The following is an 18,649-nucleotide window of genomic DNA, read 5'->3' as shown; positions in this document are numbered from 1 at the left end:
CATACCTCAGAGTTGTCCTGGAGGCAAGGGAGCTGGGTATTTATCTTCCAGAGCAAGGACTCCCGTCAGTCATCCGTTGAGGGATGCTCCCAGAAAACGTGAACTCCCTGGCACTTCTGGTTCGCCCCCACACTTGCCGAGCCAGCCCTGGTGGACAGAGCCAAGTCCAAGTATGGGCGGTTAGGAGGTCCGGGACTCCAGGGAGGCGGGTGAGGTGACAAGGTTGCAAAATGTCCTCACTCTTGGGGTTGTGCAGGTGTGGCACGGGAGGTTTGAAGAATCAGATGGGCTTGCACAGAAAGGTGGCTGCTGAAAGGATGTCGGGGAGGCACGGACAGCGTGTCCTACGGGCTCAGCAGCCAGACTGCCTGGGTTTGAATCCTAGCTCAGCCACTCAAGGGCTACGTACTTAACTTTCCTGTGAGTCAGCTTCCACATCTGTAAACTGGGATAATTACAGTACTTACCTCGTAGGACTGTTTGGGAGGATTACACAGGATAATTCACATAAAATGCTTAGAACAGAGTTGGGCACAAAATAAGCCTCTCGTAAGTGTAATATCTGATAACATTGCAATGAATATTCCAGCACACAGTTCCTGACATAGCTTCTTCAGAATCAAGGAAGCAAGATCACCTAATAGTTAAGAAAAGGACCTTTTGAGTCAAGCAAACGAGGGTTCAAGTCCATGATCCACCACTTACTGTGTGACTTCAGGCAAGTCACTTAACCTCTCTGGGCCTCAGAGCGCAGATGTTTAAAATCATTACTAATGGGGCACCTGGGGGGCGCAGTTGGTTAAGCATCCGACTTCGGCCCAGGTCACGATCTTGCAATTCGTGGGTCCGATCCCCGTGTTGGGCTCTGTGCTGACAGCTCAGAGCCTGGAGCCTGCTTTGGATTCTGGTGTCTCCCTCTCTCTCTGCCCCTCCCTGGCTCATGCTCTGTCTCCCTCTCTCTCAAAAATAAATAAACATTAAAATCATTACTAAAAAATAACACACTTTACCACAACTAAAAAACAATTCTAATAAATAAAAAGATGCATGCAAGGTGCTCCTGTAAGCATTGTGCCTGATTTGAAGTCAAGGGTGCGATAAATCTCAGGTGTGGTTGTTGCATGTTCAGTTTTCCATACAAGCGGGAAGTTGCTGCTGTGGAAGACACAATTCACTCAGCAATATTTACTGCACACCTGCCAGTTGCAAGACACTAAGATGGGAAGTGAGGGCTATTAGAAAGAAGTGTTAACACTCCATCTTGGCCCTTTTGGTGCACTGGAGTATCTGTGCTCCTACTTTAATAGAATCACACATTCATGCCCTTTGCTTTGTTCCTTCCTCGAACGGGCAGAGTAAACTTTCCAGCAGCCTTGAGATCTTAAGCCAATTCAGAAGAGGACAGAAGGAAAAGCCAGAAAAGCTTGGTCTCTGATGACTTTGCAGATCCCCCCCCAACAAGCCCTGAGCTGCCCACCCGTGAACCTGGTTTTATATGAGAGACAAAGTAGTATATGCTTGAGTTTCTGTTCTATGCAGCCACAATGAATTCTATGGTACCCATCTTTCTTTGTCTTTTATTTTTTATGCTCTGGGCACATGGGGGGGGGGGGGGATGGAGGAGAACTGTGTTACCTGGAGGTCACCGGAGAAAGTTCTCAAGCCTTGCAAGGAGGAGACAGTTACCAGGCTGACTCCTGATGAGTTTGGCTGTCCTGCCGGGCTCCTGGAGTCCAGCCCTCCTCTTATCTCTGTCACCTGTCAGAGGCCTCCACCCCTGTTCTGCTCTAACCCGGTGCCTCCTGCCTTCTCTAAAAACAAGCAGCGGATATATCCGTCAATGTCAGATCACCCCTGAGGCTGCCGAAGATGAACAGGGGTTGGAACTGCCCCCTTCCCCCAACTCGGCCTTCTTCCCTCTCTTCTCTTCCCTGTGCTCACCAGCACACACACCTGTCCATCTTCCTGCCAGGCCCATTAATTGAGCAGCTGGGCCTTTATATTCCGACTGTTGCATTTTTTTGGCAGGAGACGTCAGAAACTGCTGGACAATTTTCAGAAATAATTTTCTGACTCAGCCAAGGACAACCGGGTTAGAACTTGGGAGAAAGGAGGCCAACCACTATCTTCAAATTCGACCACCATTTACTGATCACCTCACCCACCCCCTCCCATCTTTCCACCCTTCTTTAGGGAAGGACACCTCGATTTTCTGCAGGACATCCCCCTCCTCCTACCAGTGGTTCACTTTTTCTGCGTGCTGGCAACTGCACTTCCAGGGCCCAGGATGGTCATGTGACCCAACCCTGGCCGATCAGAGCCTCACATGCCACTGGCCACAGTGATTGCCAACCCAGTTTGGATCACTGAAAAGTCAGAGGAAGACTTTGGTTCCATCTGTTGACTGAGAGTTGGCTCCCTTCTCCACTGGTCTTGGACTTGTGAGAGTGGGAGCTGGTAGCAGCCATCTTTCCACCCACTGGGCAGCATCTGATGAAGGGAGTGGAGTTAGCACGAAAGGAAGCTAAACTGAGTGCGTAGATGAGAGTGCGTAGATGAGATGGAGACCAGCCCTGTGAGCATCATTTGAGCTCCTGGATCAAGCCACATCTGAATGTTTTCTTTTTCTTTTTTTTTTAACGTTTTATTTATTTTATCTTTTGAGACAGCATGAGCAGGAAAGGGGCAGAGAGAGAGGGAGACACAGAATCCAAAGCAGGCTTCAGGCTCTGAGCTGTCAGCACAGAGCCCGATGTGGGGCTTGAGCCCACTAATGTGAGATCATGACCTGATCTGAAGTCAGTCGCTCAACCGACTGAGCCACCCAGGCCTCTCCTGAATGTTTTTTAATTATGCGTGCACTCTTCATTCATGTAAGCATTTACCTTTTTTGCTTAAGCCACTTGACTTGGGTTTTTGGATTCTTCAAATAAAAGTCCCAATTGTCTATCCCCCTTCCCTCATTACATCACTCTATAACATTCTATATAGTTTACTTACCTTGTCTATTGTCCCCAACCTTCCCCCAAGTGCTGCCTAAAGGTAATAATTTATATCTTTTTGGAATGGGGAAGGGGTTCTGTTTTGCTTACTGCCATAGCCCTAGAATCCAAAACAGCAGACATAGCTGATGCCCAATAAATATTTTTTTGAAGTTTTATTATTTATTTATTTATTTATTTATTTATTTATTTATTTATTTTGAGATTGAGAGAGAGAGAGGACGAGCAGGAGAGGCACAGAGAGAGAGAGAGAGAGAGAGAGAGAGTTCCAAGCAGTCTCTGCACTGTCAGTACAGAGCCCAATGTGGGGCCTGAATTCACAGACTGTGAGATCAAGACCTGAGCGAAAGTCAAGGGTCAGATGCTTAACCAGCTCAGCCACCTAGGTGCCCCAATAAATATTTGCTAACTTTTTTAAAAATTTACTTATTTATTTTAAGAGAGAAAGGGAGCAGGGGAGGGGCAGAGAGAGAGGGAGGGAGAGAATCTCAAGCAGGCCCCAAGCTGTTAGCACAGAGCCTGATGTGGGGCTCAAACTCACCAACTATGAGATCATGACCTGAGCGAAACCAAGGGTTAGATACTTAACCAACTCAGCCACCCAGGTGTCTCTAAAGAGATTTTTTTCTAATGCGTTATTTCTTTTTTGAGGGGGGAAGGGGCAGAGAGAGAGGGGGACAGAGGATCTGAATCGGACTCTACCCTGACAGGCTAACAGCAGTGAGCCCGACGTGGGGCTCAAATTTACAAACTGCAAAATCATGACCTTAGCTGAAGTCAGACATTCGACCGACTGGGCCACCCGGGTGCTCCTTAAATATTTATTTTTGAATAGAGAATGAAGAGTCCTGAATAGTCCTAAGTAGGAGATATCATATATATAACCTCATTTGGACCTTGTTCCCATTTTTCAGATAAGGAAAACTGAGGCTGAGAAGTTTAATGTGTCCAGAGTGACTGGCCTAATTAATGGACAATCTAATATTTACACCAAATCTTTCTGGCTCAAAGTCCACTACTCTTACATTATTGCACTGAACTTCCTTTTATCTTTCTGAAACAACATAGTTATCGTGACAGCTACTCTTTACTGAACTCTTGCTGCTTCCAGGCAAACTCTGAACCCTCTGCATGAATTGCCTTACTGAATCTAACTCTCCACTCTCCACCAAAGCATGTGCCAGTATTATCCCAGTTTACAGATAAAGAAACAGAGGTTCATAAATGAGATTAGTGCTCTCCTAAGACATCCCACAGAGCTCCGTCAACCCTTATGCTATGTGAGGACACAGCAAGGAAACAGCCACCTGTGAACCAGGAAGCAGGCTCTCACCAGACACCCAACCTGCTGACACCTTGATCTTGAACTTCCTGGCCTCCAGATTGATGAGAAATATGTATTTGTTTTCTATATGTCAGTCAGTCCATGATATTTTTGTTCTAGTAGCCCAACTGGACTAAGATACTTGTTTACCTGTCAGAATAGTAGATCAGAAGACCGAAATTTAGGCAGAGCAAATACAGTAAAAGTATCGGGTATGTCAAAGGCCAGTGTTTTCCGAATTTCTTCACAATGTTTGCCATATCTTTATGCCCTCTGGACTATTACATATCGAGCATATTTAATCAACTTGTGAGTTTTGTATTGAAAATCTATTTTAAAGCTTTTTGTTTGTTTGCTTGTTTGTTTGAGAGAGAGAGAGAAAGGGGAGGGGCGCCTGGGTGGCTCAATTGGTTAAGTGTCTGGCTCAGGTCATAAGTTCACAGTTTGTGAGATCAAGCCCCGTGTCAGTCTCTGGGCTGACAGCTCGGAGTCTGCTTGGGATTGTCTCCCCACTCCTCTCTCTTTCTGCCCCTCCACTGTTCATGCTTCTCCTCTCTCTCTCTCCCTCCCTTTCTCTCTCTCTCTCTCTCTCTCTCTCAAAATAAATAAATATTTAAAAAAAGAAAGATTTCATAAATGGAAATCCAGTGTCACTCACCATAAACAGAAGATAACTGTACATATAGGTCGAAGACAAAACAATTTCCTTAAGTTCTAATAGAATATTTTCACTCATAAGGATTGGACCTGAGGTCTAATTTGTCGTTATTAAAAAGAGATTATCGGGGCACCTGGGTGGCTTAATCAGTTAAGTGTCGGACTTCAGCTTAGGTTATGATCTCGAGGTCCGTGAGTTCCAGCCCCGCATCGCACTCTGTGCTGACAGCTCAGAGCCTGGAGCCTACTTCAGATTCTGTCTCCCTCTCTCACTGCCTCTCCCCGTCCTCTCTCTCTCTCTCTCTCTTTCAAAAATAAACATTAAAAAAAAAAGATTATCAGGGTTAGGACACTGTTAAAGACTTATAAGCACCAACGGAGACCTTCTCCTTAAGATAACTGTTTCTAATTAAAATTTGAAATTAAAACTCATTCCTCTAAACCAGGGGTTGTCAGCAAAGGCCATGGTTCTGGCACATGCTTTTGCAAATAAAGTTTTATTGGCAACACCCATTCATTTATATATTGTCTGTGACTGCTTTTGTTACCATGGCAGAGTTGCGTAGTTGTGACAGAGACTGGCCCAGAAAGTCAAAAACATGTACTATCTAGCCTTTTATAGAGAAAGTTTGCCAACCCTTACTCTAAATCAGGTCACATTCAAATTCTGCGGTGTGGAATTTTATCACCTTTTAGAAGAAGCATCTCCTTTTAACAAAAAGCCCAAAGCAATCTGAAAACATCAAATGCCAGCCGGTTTGCGTCAAATACAAAATCCCTCCCAGCTTTCTGAAGGCAACAGGCCAGAAATGTCTCCCCCATCCTGGGTGAGGAGGTAGGAAGAGTGGTCAGTGCCCCTTGTTTCCTGGGGGCTTGCTGGGTGGTAGAATTATGCGTGAGTTTATTCTTTCCACTTTTCTGTATTTTCCAAATATTTACCATGTTGTGTTAGTTTCCTCAGGCTGCCATAGCAAAGTACCAGCGACTGCGTGGCTTAAACAACAGACGTTCATTTTCTCACAGTTCTGAGGCCCAGAAGATCAAGCTCAAGGTGTCTGTGGGGTTGGTTTCTTCTGAGGTCTCTCCCTTTGGCTTATAGATGGCCGTCTTCTCTCTGTGTCTTCTCCAAGTCTTCCCTCTGCACCCATCTGTGTCCAAATCTCCTCCTCCTCTTCTTCTTTTTTTTTTTTTTTTTTATGTTTGTTTATTTTTGAGAGAGAGAGGGAAAGAGTGCAGGCGCGGGAGGGGCAGAGAGAGAGGGAGACACAGAATCTGAAGCAGGCTCCAGGCTCCCAGCTGTCAGCAAAGAGCCCGTCGCGAGGCTTTAAACCACAAACCGTGAGATCATGACCAGAGCTGAAATCAAGAGTTGGACGCTTAGCCACCTGAGCCACCCAGGTGCTCCGATTTTATATTTGAACATCACTACTAAACAAACAAAAACCAGAGAAAGAATATGGGTGGTGGTTTTAATTTGTAATTTTGTTGCTGATATTGTAATGCTGATTTGGGGCTTTGGAAAATAAAATCAGTAAAGAGCCATTTGTCCCCTAGTCCCATTCCTACCATCAAAATAAACAAGGTTTACAAGCCCCAAATAGCCCTTCGGTGCTCTCCTTTCCTTAGCCTGTAAAGCCGCGAGGCCAGAGTACCCCAGACCCCAGGGATCGCTTTCTTATCCTGCAGTGATGGACACTTCAGGGCAAGGCAGAGGCCTGCTTCACTCCATGGGATGCACCACAGATGGCCGCTGCTCCTCACTGTCCCCACATGCTGTCCCCTAGGCCTCACCCCCACCTGTGACAAGTGGTAAATAGCAACCTTCCAATGCACACTCACTCAGAGCCAAGTGCAGTGTTAAGCACTCACCTGTATCATTTCACTGATTCCTGCCCCCAACTATTATTATCCCCAATTTGCAACTATAATGTTAGTAGTTTCCATTCATTTGTGTATTCAACAGATTTTTAGTGAGCACCTGGTGTATGCCAGGCACTGGGAAATCAGCAGTGAACCAAGCAGACAAAAACCCCTGCAGACAGAAACAGCGACAAAAAATAAGCAGACAAAGACACAATACAATGACAGATGATGAAGAGTGACATGGAGAAAAATAGAGCTAGGTAAGGGGAGAAGCAAGATGGAAGGGTTGGCAAAGGAGGGCAATTTGGGGCAGGGTGATTAGAAAAGGTCTCTCTGACAGGGTGACAGCTGAGCAGAGACTTGAATGGAGCGAGGGAACAATCATCTGGGGCGGGGGGGGGGGGGGAAGCATTTCTGTCTAAGGAACAGCTCTAAGACGGGAACATGCTTGAGATGTCTGAGGCATCGCAAGGAGGCCAGAAGGTCTGCCGATGGCAAGGGGGAAGGTGGCGGGGACCTAGGCTGGAGATGTGACGGAGAGCACGGAGGGGAGAGATGATAGTGGCTTGGGCTTGAATCTGGGATGTGTTTGCATTTGCTGATGGATGAGGAGTGGGAAGTGTGAGCAAAAGAGAGACGTCAATAATGAGGTTTATCGTGGCTGTTGTGTTCTGGTTGTTTATTGCTGTATAACAAAACACCCTGAAACATAGTGGCTTAAAACAATCACGCGATCATTTATTCAGCTCACAAATCCTCAATTTGGGCAGCGTTCCATGAGGACAGCTCCTCTCTGCTCTACTTGGCATCAACCGGGGGGAGGGGGGAGCTCAGAGGGCCACCTGGATGCTAGAATCATCTGAAAACCCTTCACCCACATGCGTGATGGTTGGTGCTGGCCGTTCAATGGGACCTCACCTGGGGCTATGGCCAGAACACCTACTCGGGCCCTCTGCATGTGGCCTGGCTTCCTCACAGCACAGTGGCAGTGTTCCCAAAACAGGTGTCCCAAGAGAAAGAGAGAGTCATGGGAAGCCCTACTACCTTTTTCTCCCCAGCTTGATTGAGATATTATTGAGATATAACATACAAAAGTTTAAGGTGGAGAAGTGATGATTAGATACGTGTATATATTGCAACATGATGACCACAATTAGGTTAGTTACCGCCTCTATCCCCTCACATAATTGTGTGTGTGTGTGTGTGTGTGTGTGTGTGTGTGTGTGTGTGTGTATAGTGATAATATTAAAGACCTACTCTCTTAGCAACTTTCAAGGATACAATACAGCATTGTTAACCGTACTCACCATGCTGTGCGTTCAATGCCCGGATCTGATTTATCTCAGAGCTGGGTGTTCGTGCTCTTTGACCAACATCTCCCACTTCCCCAACTCCCCCCAGCCCCAGGCAATCACCATTCTACTCTCTCTGTGTTCCACTTTTTTAGATTCAGCATGTAAATGAGAACATACAGTCTTTGTCCTTCTCTGTCTGACTTATTTCAGGCCAGGAGACAGCGAGATGGACTATCCTACCTTCTGAGACACGGCCTGGGGAGCCGCGTAGCGACTTCTGATGTGGTCATGGTCACACCCAGACTCAAGGGGCCAGAACCTGGATTCCATCTCTTGGTAGGGGAGTGGTAAGGTTCTAGAAGAGCAAGTGGGACTGGAAATATTGTCATGGCCAATTTTGGAAAATACAGCCCATCATGTTGTGTTTCAGGTGCCATGAGATGCAGCCCACGTACATAATTTCATCCAATCTGGCACTATTCTCACTTCACAGATGACACAACTGAGGCTCAGAGATGTCACTTGCCCGAGGTCACCCAGCTACTAAGGGGACAGACTGGGGTTTGACTCTAGGTAATATGCAAGCACCAGCCAAGCGGACTTTGGAGTGGCAGGGAAGAGCCTTTGGAGGGGAACTCAGGGACAGTGTGGCCAACGTTGGGGAACTGGCTGCGTTGCACCTCCTTACAGCCCCTCTGCCCTCCCCAAGGTTAGCCTTTGTTTCCCAAATGGCTCTGAGGCCACAGTGTTCCTCTAATTACAGGGCTGTGGTGTGGGAGGAGATAAGCTTGGAACACACGAAGGCAGAAAAGACAATTTGCTCTGGGGCAGGCCCTGGGAGCCTGCTCTGGCTTGGCTCTGGAGGGCCCCAAAATCTGGACAGAGCTTCCTGGCCAGGCTGGGTGGAGGCCAACGTGTGGGCAGATGGAAAGGCTAGCGGAAAGCACTTATTCCAGAAACCATCAATGTGTGGCTCAGCTTCTCATCAAGGGAGCTAGAGGGCCAGGCATACCAGGCCACACAAATTCGAGATCCACAGAAGGCTCTCTAAGCTAAGCTAGCAGCCCCTTAACTGCAGTCGATATTTTTTAGAAGAAGCCAGGTTGGTGCTGAAACCAACACGGTCTCTCAGGAGCACAGGTTTCTTTGCCCAGGGCCCCATCTTCAACTCCCACAATGGGCTGCGTCCAGTGGTTTTCCAGCATGCTGGCAGGGAAGCATTGGCTTGCTGCTGGACCTGGGGTTGGACACCAGGAAAATTGCCAGAAAAATATGAGGGGGAGGGGATGTCACAGAGTTTATTACGATTTTTTGTTCTTTGCATTTCCTTTCTCCTTAAAAAAAAATTTTTTTTTTTAGTGTTTATTTTCTAGACAGAGACAGAACATGAGCGAGGGAGGGGCAGAGAGAGAGGGAGACACAGGCTCTGAAGCAGGCTCCGGGCTCCGAGCCGTCAGCACAGAGCCTGATGTGGGGCTCGAGTCCATGAACTGCAAGATTATGACCCGAGCTGAAGTCGGACGCATCTGAGCCACCCAGATGCCCCTCTTTTTCTTTCTTAAAAGCTTTCTCAGGAGCCGAAGTCAGACACCCAACCGACTGAGCCACCCAGGCAGGCAACCCTGTTTGTTTTTGTTTGTTTGTTTGTTTGTTTTAAAAAAGATTTAGTGGGGCGCCTGGGTGGCGCAGTCGGTTGAGCATCCGACTTCAGCCAGGTCACGATCTCGCAGTCCGTGAGTTCGAGCCCCGCGTCGGGCTCTGGGCTGATGGCTCAGAGCCTGGAGCCTGCTTCCGATTCTGTGTCTCCCTCTCTCTCTGCCCCTCCCCCGCTCATGCTCTGTCTCTCTCTGTCCCAAAAATAAATAAACGTTGAAAAAAAATAAATAAATAAAAATTAAAAAAAAATAAAAAATAAAAAAGATTTAGTGATCAGGAAATTATGAAGTAACTGCAGTTCAGTCGGTTGGGTGTCTGACTTCGGCTCAGGTCATGATCTCACGGTTTGTGGGTTCAAGGCCCGCGACAGGCTCTGTGCTGACAGCTGGAGCCTGGAGCCTGCTTCGGATTCTGTGTCTCCCTCCTTCTCTGCCCCTCCCCCACTTGTGCTCTATCTCTCTCTGTCTCTCAAAAATAAGTAAATGTTACAAAAAAAATTTTTTTAAACTATCTCAAATTGTATATTTATTTTTGGGGTGCCTGAGTGGGTTAGTTGGTAAAGCGTCCGACTCTTGATCTCAGCTCAGGTCTTAATCTCAGGGTCGTGAATCCAAGTCTAATGGGGGGCTCCGTGCTGGGCATGAAGCCTACTTATAAATAAATAAATAAATAAATAAATAAATAAATAAATAAATAAATAAATAAATTTTTTAATGAACCATCTCAGGCATTTAAAAAATGATATTAAGTCCCCAGACTGGAAACAACCCAGGTGCCTCCCAACAGGTGAATGGATAAACATATTCTTATCTATTCATACTAGGGATACTACTCAGAACTAAAAAGAAATGGACTATTGACACACACAACATGTATGAATCTTAAAACCATTATGCCGAGTGAAAGAAACCAGCCACAAAAAGAGCTCACTCTGTGTGATCCCATTCAGCTGAAATGCTAGAAAAGATAAATCTAATCTATATGGTAGAAAGCAAATCAGTCCTTGCCAGGAACTGGAGTTCAGGGGTGGAGGCAGATTGACTACAAAAGGACATGGAGAAAATTTCAGGGGCAATGGAAATATTTTATATCTTACTGGGTGGTGGTTACATGGGTGTATTCACTGGTCAAAATTCATGGAACTATACACTTAAAAATGGGTGCATTTTACTGTACATAAGTTGTCCCTAAATGAAGTTGATTGTAAACAGTAATATATAAAAAAATAAAATAAACACAGTAATATAACAAGCCCCATGTACCATCTTCCCATTTAGGAAAGAAAACATTAGAGAGAAAATTGCACCCAATGTGGGCCCATCCCCAATTCCTTCCTTTCTCCTTTCCTCCTAAATATGATGCGTTTCATGAATGGGTCTTTATGGTTTTACTACATGGTAACACTTTCCTGAATATATGTATTTTTCTCATGTATCTTTACCACATCGTGTTGTAAATTCCTAAACCACTGTTTTCAAACTGCAGGTTGCAACCCTTTAGTAGATTGTAAAATCAATTCAGCATTTTAAAAATTAGGATAGGCTAGGATAAGACAGGATTAAAAATAATGAGTGTATCATATGTACTAAGGCAAGTATTATTGTCTTGTGAAACTTTTCTTCCAGTTTTACATCTGTGTGTATGTGTACTGGATTGGGTCATAAAATACCTTTCTTATAGCACAATGTGCCCCCCCCCCAAAGTTTGAAAAACACTGTCCTAAGTGTACAATATCGTTTTGTCATTTTATTATTTTTTTTTTTAATGTTTATTTTTGAGCAGAGAAGGGGGTGGCGGTGGGGGAGAGACAGAGAGACAGAGTGCGAGCCGGGGAGGGGCAGAGAGAAGGGGAGACACAGAATCAGAAGCAGACTCCAGGCTGTGAGCTGTCAGCACAGAGCCCGACGCGGGGCTTGAACTCACGAACCGTCTGATCATGACCTGAGCTGAAGTAGGACGCTCAACCGACTGAGCCACCCAGGCGCCCCAGTTTTGTCATTTTAAACTTTTGTGTAAATAGTAACCTAATCCTACCCCAACTGGCTTTTGCTCTCTTGACATTACTTTCCAAATAGATCCATGTTGATCCATTAGCTTGCTTTCATTCATTTCCACCACTGCATAAACATGCCCAAGTTATTTCTCCCCCCTCCCAGTATTGGATTTTCTTTCTTTTGCCAAATGGGACATTTAAAAAAGAGCTATCTGTCACCGTCACCATTTCATACTGGGAAGGACATTCTAATATAAATAAAGTTGGAAAGCCCTATACTCCAAATCAAAGGCAATCTTTTAAATGGAATAAATCTGGCTTTATGAAAATACATTCCATTTGCCCTGGAGTCAAGATTATTGTTTTTCTTCCTTGTTGACTGTTAGTTTGCGCATTGTAAACTGGTAAAAACATAGTCACCTACATGCACAACCATCTTGGGCTAGCTACTTCTGGGGAGAGGAAGAAGGATTGAGAAGAATGGAGAAGGGGTTCCAAAGGAGTCTCAACTGTAATGTTTCGTTTCTTTTGTTACCTAAAAACAAGTCCAAATCAAAAATGGCCAAATGTTAACTTTCATGAGCTACAGAGTGTGAACAGAGTCACCCAACCTTTGCTCTAGGCTTTAAATAGTTCACTAAAACGAAAACAAAAAAACAAAAACAAAAAACCCACCAAAAAAAGCAAAACAAAAAAAGTTTATCACCAAATTGTACTTTCTCTAAGTTTTAAATAGTTCTTTAAAAATATTTCATCATCAACCAGAGTTAGAAAATGTACAATACAGGTAAAACAGGTAAAAGACAGTTTGGTCTCCATGGTTTAAAATCCAGACCTGTCAGGGGCACCTGGGTGGCTCAGTCGGTTAGGTCATGTTCTCGTGGTTCGTGAGCTCGAACCCTGCATCTGGCTCTGTGCTGACAGCTCAGAGCCTGGAGCCTGCTTCAGATTCTGTGTCTCCATCTCTCACTGCCCCTCCCCTTCTCGTGCTCTCTCTCTCTCTTTCTCAGAAATAAACATTAAAAACTTTAAAAATATAAAATAAAATCCAGACCTGCCAGCTTCTGTGTTTACTCTGTGATCTTGGTGAAGTTATTTAACTTTCCTGGGCCTCATGTCCCTCATCTGAAAAAAGAGGGCTGTGACAACCCAAAAGTCTGTCAATGGAGGAGTGGATAAACAAAAGTTGGCATATCCGTACAAGGGAACATTATTCAGTACTGACATCTGCTACAATGTCAATGAGCCTCAACAACACGATGCTCAGTGAAAGAAGCCAGACACAAAAGGTCACATAGCACTGGATTCCACTTAGATGCAATGTCCACGACGGGCAAAAACAGAGAGACAGGAAGCAGACTCATGGTGGCCAGGAGTTGAGAGGAAGGACAAATGGGGAATGACTGCTAACAGGTACGGGCTTTCTCTTTGGGGTGATGGAAACGTTTTGGAACCAGATAGAGGTGATGTGATGTTTGTACAACACAATGAATGTACAAAGGGCCACTGAATTGTACACTTTAAGATGGTTCATTTTATGTGAACTTCATCTCAATTGAAAAAGGAGGGAGGGCTGTGGCTCCCAGCATTATTGAGGCTGGAAGTAAACATGAACTTGTATGCAAGGGCCCGGCACTGCCTGGTCCTCAAAGGGCCATCTCGCCACGTGGGGGAAGGTGGGACTGGGCTGACGGAGCATGTCTCACCAAGGAAGTCAAGCTAGTGACTTGCCCAAAGCCGCACACATGTGCACTTTGCCCTAGAACTTGGCTTTTCCAATCCCTGAGTCCAACAAGTTCTCTCCATTCTGCTTCTCCGCCTTGATACTAGCATGACATTTTATTGTTTAAAAAATATTTTTCTCCATGTGATTTTCGAACACCCTGTCTTCAGAGGCCCAGCGTGACAGAGTGGTTAGAGATTGTGGCCCTTCAAGTTGGACAAGTCTGGGTTCAAATCCAGGCTCTGTCATTTCTTAGCTGCATGTCTTTGGGTGAGCCATCTAACCTCTCTGATCCTTGATTTCTCCATGTATCAAATGGAAATAATGACTTATTCTATGGATTAAGTGGGAATGAAACCAGAAGATATGTATAACGCAAAAGTTAGGTCAATCCCTAATACGCAGTAAATTCTGAATAGCTGATGGCCGTTAGTAGTCAAAGAAGCTCGTCTGGCAAGGCACGTGACACATAGGGTTAAAAGTTACAGAATAACAAAACAATTTCAAAGCCACTTTGTCACAGGCCTCGAAATGCTTGAAAGCAGTGGTCCCCTATGAGGGGGATGGGAGAGGGAGTGATTTTGACTTTGCAGGGGACACATAGTGGTACCTGGAGACATTCTCAAATGTCACTATTGGGGAGGGGGGCATGTTTCTGGCATCTAACAGGTAGAGGTTAGGGATGCTGCACAGGGCAGCCCCCGCAGCAGAGAATGATCTGGCCCAAAATGTCAATAGTGCCCAGGTTGCAAGACCCTACTCTCGAGTGAGCCTTCTTTTGCCAGACTTAGTTCCAGATGACGGTGCAGTCCACTCTCCACATACTGGAATAGCTTGCTATTTTGTGAAGCTAAGGAATGTTTAACCAGGTGATGATCATCCTAATTTCCCTGTGGAGTAAGTCCAGATGGAAGTACATCACCCAACATCCGCATAAACTCCATGAGAGCCAAGGATGGTTCGAGAGATTTTGAAAGACCCATGTAAATCCCCCTCACCGGAGGCTTGTGGGAATATCCCAAAGAATCTGCTCTCCCTAATCATGCGTGAAAGGCCCCGAGCACAGGGACTAGCACAAAGTACTCAAAAAATATGCTATTATTATCAGCATCTTCATTGCCATCTTGTAACTATTGTCTCCCCAAGTACATTTGAAGGTACATTCTCACAACAACCTTCTGAGATGTGTGATATTGTCCCCATCTTGCAGATGAGGAAAAGGAGGCTCAGAGCAGTGATTCCATATTTTTCATCAGCCCCCTCCCTGATTTGCAGCGCCCGCCTTTACCCCACTAGTCCATTATCCTCCCAGACACCAAAGGGGTCTTTTTCAAACGAAGTCAGATCATATTTAGGAGAAAATGCTCTCTGGGTAATAATGTATGCAATATTTTTTTTACGGATTTTATTTTTAAGTAATCTCTACATCCCAACGTGGGGCTTGAACTTACAACCCCACGATCAAGAGTCACATGCTCTACCGACTGAGCCAGCCAGGCACCCCTGTTATGTATTTTCTGATCCAACATTTCTTTATGATATAGATGTCTTAAAAAATTAAGAGCAATGCCATGGTTGGGTTAGATGTTAACATTAAGGGGAAACTGAGTGAAAGGTATACACGAACTCTGTACCATCTTGGCAACTCTCAGTAAATTCCAAATTATTTCAAAATAAAAAGCTTATTTTTAAAAATGAATTAGATCATGTTACTGCTCTCACTAAAACTCTACAGTGATTTCTCACTAGGCTTAGAATAAAATCCGAGTTTCTTTCCATGGCTTTCTAAGCCCTGAGTGGTCTGGCCTTTGCCCATCTCTTCAACCTCCCTCCCAACATTCGCCCCTCACACTATCCTCCAGATCCTTTGACCATCTTTCAATCTTCCAAAGCTGGAAGATTGTTCCTGCCTCAGGACCTTTGTACTTGCTGTTCCCTCTGTTGAGAAAGCTCTCTTTCCCTGTGTAGTTCTTTCCATGACTCTCTCTCTCATCCTTCAGATCTTTTTTTTTTTTTTTTTAATTTATTTTTGGGACAGAGAGAGACAGAGCATGAACGGGGGAGGGGCAGAGAGAGAGGGAGACACAGAATCAGAAACAAGCTCCAGGCTCTGAGCCATCAGCCCAGAGCCCGACGCGGGGCTCGAACTCACGGACCGCGAGATCGTGACCTGGCTGAAGTCGGACGCTTAACCGACTGCGCCACCCAGGCGCCCCTCATCCTTCAGATCTTGATTCAAATGTCAAATCCTAAGAGTCCCTCTCTTATGTAGTCACATGACTTCTTCTAATTATCTCACAAAATTCACCACTCTCTGAAATTACCTTCTTTGATTGGTTTCTCTGTTCCCGTCTATCTTCTCCATTAGACTGAGAATTCCATGAGGGCAGAGACTATGTTGGATTGCTTACTGCTGTGTCCCCCTGCTTCTCACACGGTGCCTGACACAGAGTAAGGCCCCAGTGAACATTTGCCAAAAAGAATACCAGTGTCTATTGGTAATACCACAGGATATTGAGACAAAACTGTGGACTTTGTCAAAGGCTTTCACCCATATTTTTTCCTATGGTTCTTGACTTTGCACAAAACCTCCAGAATATCCAGGCGGGGGGTCCAGATGTACTGGCAAACCTCATCAACACTATTTCTTTGTATCATTTAACAAGAATCCTAATGCTCATTAAATTGGGATAAGGGAGGGAAAAGAATTCACCCCCAACATTCTAGAACAGAGTTCCAAATTATTGGCCAAGGGCCAAATGTAGTCCAGATAGGTTTTGTCAGTCTCATATAGTGTTTTAGGATTTGAGTTTATGACCAACCAATTTAAAAATTGGAACATTTCACATAAAAACCCATATGCCTAAATTCTCCTGAAAACTCAGAGGATCTGGCCACACTGGGCATGCTTCCCACATGGCCTCAACAGACTGAAAGTGAAAGTGGCTGCTCCTTAGGTGGATGGGGTATGGGCTCTCCAGTTCACCATGGTCCCCATCCACTTGGCTTAATTATTTCATGGTGCCTGAATTCTCCTCGAAGCTAAAGTATCCCTAGAAATACCTTGGAGTTTTCAAACATTTTGGCCACAGCCCCTCTTACATGGGAAACTCAATGTATAAAAGATAATAGTAGTGATACTTAACATTGATCGTTTAGCATGTAGTGTGGTTCTGCTCTGGCTGATGCAAAGGATGAGGGACCAGAACCCCATCAGTTCCCCATCATTTCCAGCAGCTCCATAAAAAAAGCTCTGTGGACCCAAGGAAGAACACACAAAAAGCACATTTTAATCCACTGTCTTCATTTTCTAGATAGGCAAAATGAGGCATAGAGAGGAGACTCCACCTATGAGACAGTAGCCTTTCAGGCAAATACTTGTCTGCTAGTCCTCTGGGAGACCATTAGTATCGATAATGGCAGAAAAAGGCCAATCAGCTCTTTCCTTCAAGAGCTGGTTTCTGGGAGTCATTCAGACCTATTTTGTGAGCTGATGCCACTCTTGGGCTCTAAGCCAGCTAATTTGCATAGACACATGCCAGCAAAACTGGACTCCAGGGGGGTTGCCCAGTGAAGAATGGCATGTGGATAGAGGCCCTCCCTATGTCCCAGTCCAGTCTGAAGTCCTCCTCCTGCAGCCCTGATGATGTCAACAGATATTAACATACCTGCCATTTTGTGAGTGGAAAATCATGGCACTCTTGTTGTGGTAGAGACATGTTTAGATCATTTCACTGGGTTCCCCATTTACGTGTCAGGATTGTGCTTGGTGTGGTGCATTCACAATGGTGATTTGTTCCATATGAACAAGGGCTTTGGTTTTTAGCTGTCCTGAGTCCCAGCCCTGGCTCTGTAACTTACTAGCTGTGTGACCTTCAGAAGACAACCTAGCCTCTCTGTGTCTCACTTTCTTCATCTGTAAAATGGGGATGATTGTCCTGGGGATTTGATGAGATCATTTTTGGCACATACTAAGAAAATGAGTGCAGTGTTTAGTTTTTTTTCTCTACTGCACTTATCAGAAGCTGACATTTTTATTTGCATCTTTGTTTATTGTCTGTCTGGCTTACTAGATGACTCTCTATGAGAAGGGCCTTGTCTATCTTACTCACCCCTGCTTCCCAGCCTAGAACAATGCCTGGCACAGAGTAGGTGCTCCATAAATATTTGTCTGCTGAATGAATCGCTGTCTTTCATATTCTTGTGCTAATTGCCATTGCCATGATGCACCCTGCCCCGGAGGAGCCCAAAGTCTCCTAGAATCCAGCAAGAGCCACCCTGACCTCAACAGCCAGCTGTTCACAACAGTGCTGGGCATCGACTCTGAATGTCACCAACTGGGCCCTGTGCCCTAGGCTGAAAAATGACACTTGTGTATCTTCTGGTGGACAGAGCTACAGCACGAGGGAATGAGCTTAAGACTGGGGAAAGTGGAGTTGGTAGCTGAGTCAAGCAGGGGGAACCCTGAACTTCAACACTCCACCCCCACACCCCCACCCCGCCAGCAGCAATGGGACCACAAGTCCACGTGCAAGAAGCCGGCCCAGGGAGGACACCCATACCCGCAAGGACTGATGCCCAGGTGATGCAATAACCTCAGTGGCATTTGGGGATGGGATGTGCATCCCGAATGTCTTGGGAAACAAAATTAATTTCTCAGGGGTTGGGAAAGAGCTTTGCAAACTGTAAAATGCTGCGGGAGGAAACAGGCAAATGTAAAGGTCAGGAAAGAGCGTATGTTTTTGCTAAGTGTGGGCTGCACTTCCAAAGCTAGCTAAAGGCGACACGGAGCCCTCGGAGGAGGCATATTTTGGGGGCTTCCTGGAGAGGAGTGCACTTGGAAAGACTGGGAAGCCGAGGGGAACGGGCCAAAGTTTCCTAGGATGTCGGCAGAGGACAGGACTGACTGCACTGCCGGCCTCTGCAAACTCGCTCCTCTCTTCCGGCCTCGAGCTCCGACGCGGGAATTCTGCAACTTCTCCCTTTATCTGCTTGCACACGCTTGGTCACCTTCATTCTGGTTTACATCAGGGTAACCGTTCCGGTGATTATATAAATTCCCGAGTTCAAGAAAGATAATCCAAAGACAGGAAAGATGAAAAATTTTTGAGCGGATTAAAAACATTTTCTCCCAAA

Source organism: Prionailurus viverrinus, chromosome D3 (assembly GCF_022837055.1).
Source record: "Prionailurus viverrinus isolate Anna chromosome D3, UM_Priviv_1.0, whole genome shotgun sequence".
Lineage (NCBI taxonomy): Eukaryota > Metazoa > Chordata > Mammalia > Carnivora > Felidae > Prionailurus > Prionailurus viverrinus.
The sequence above is the reverse complement of the archived record's forward strand: the minus strand, read 5'-3'. Positions refer to the sequence as shown.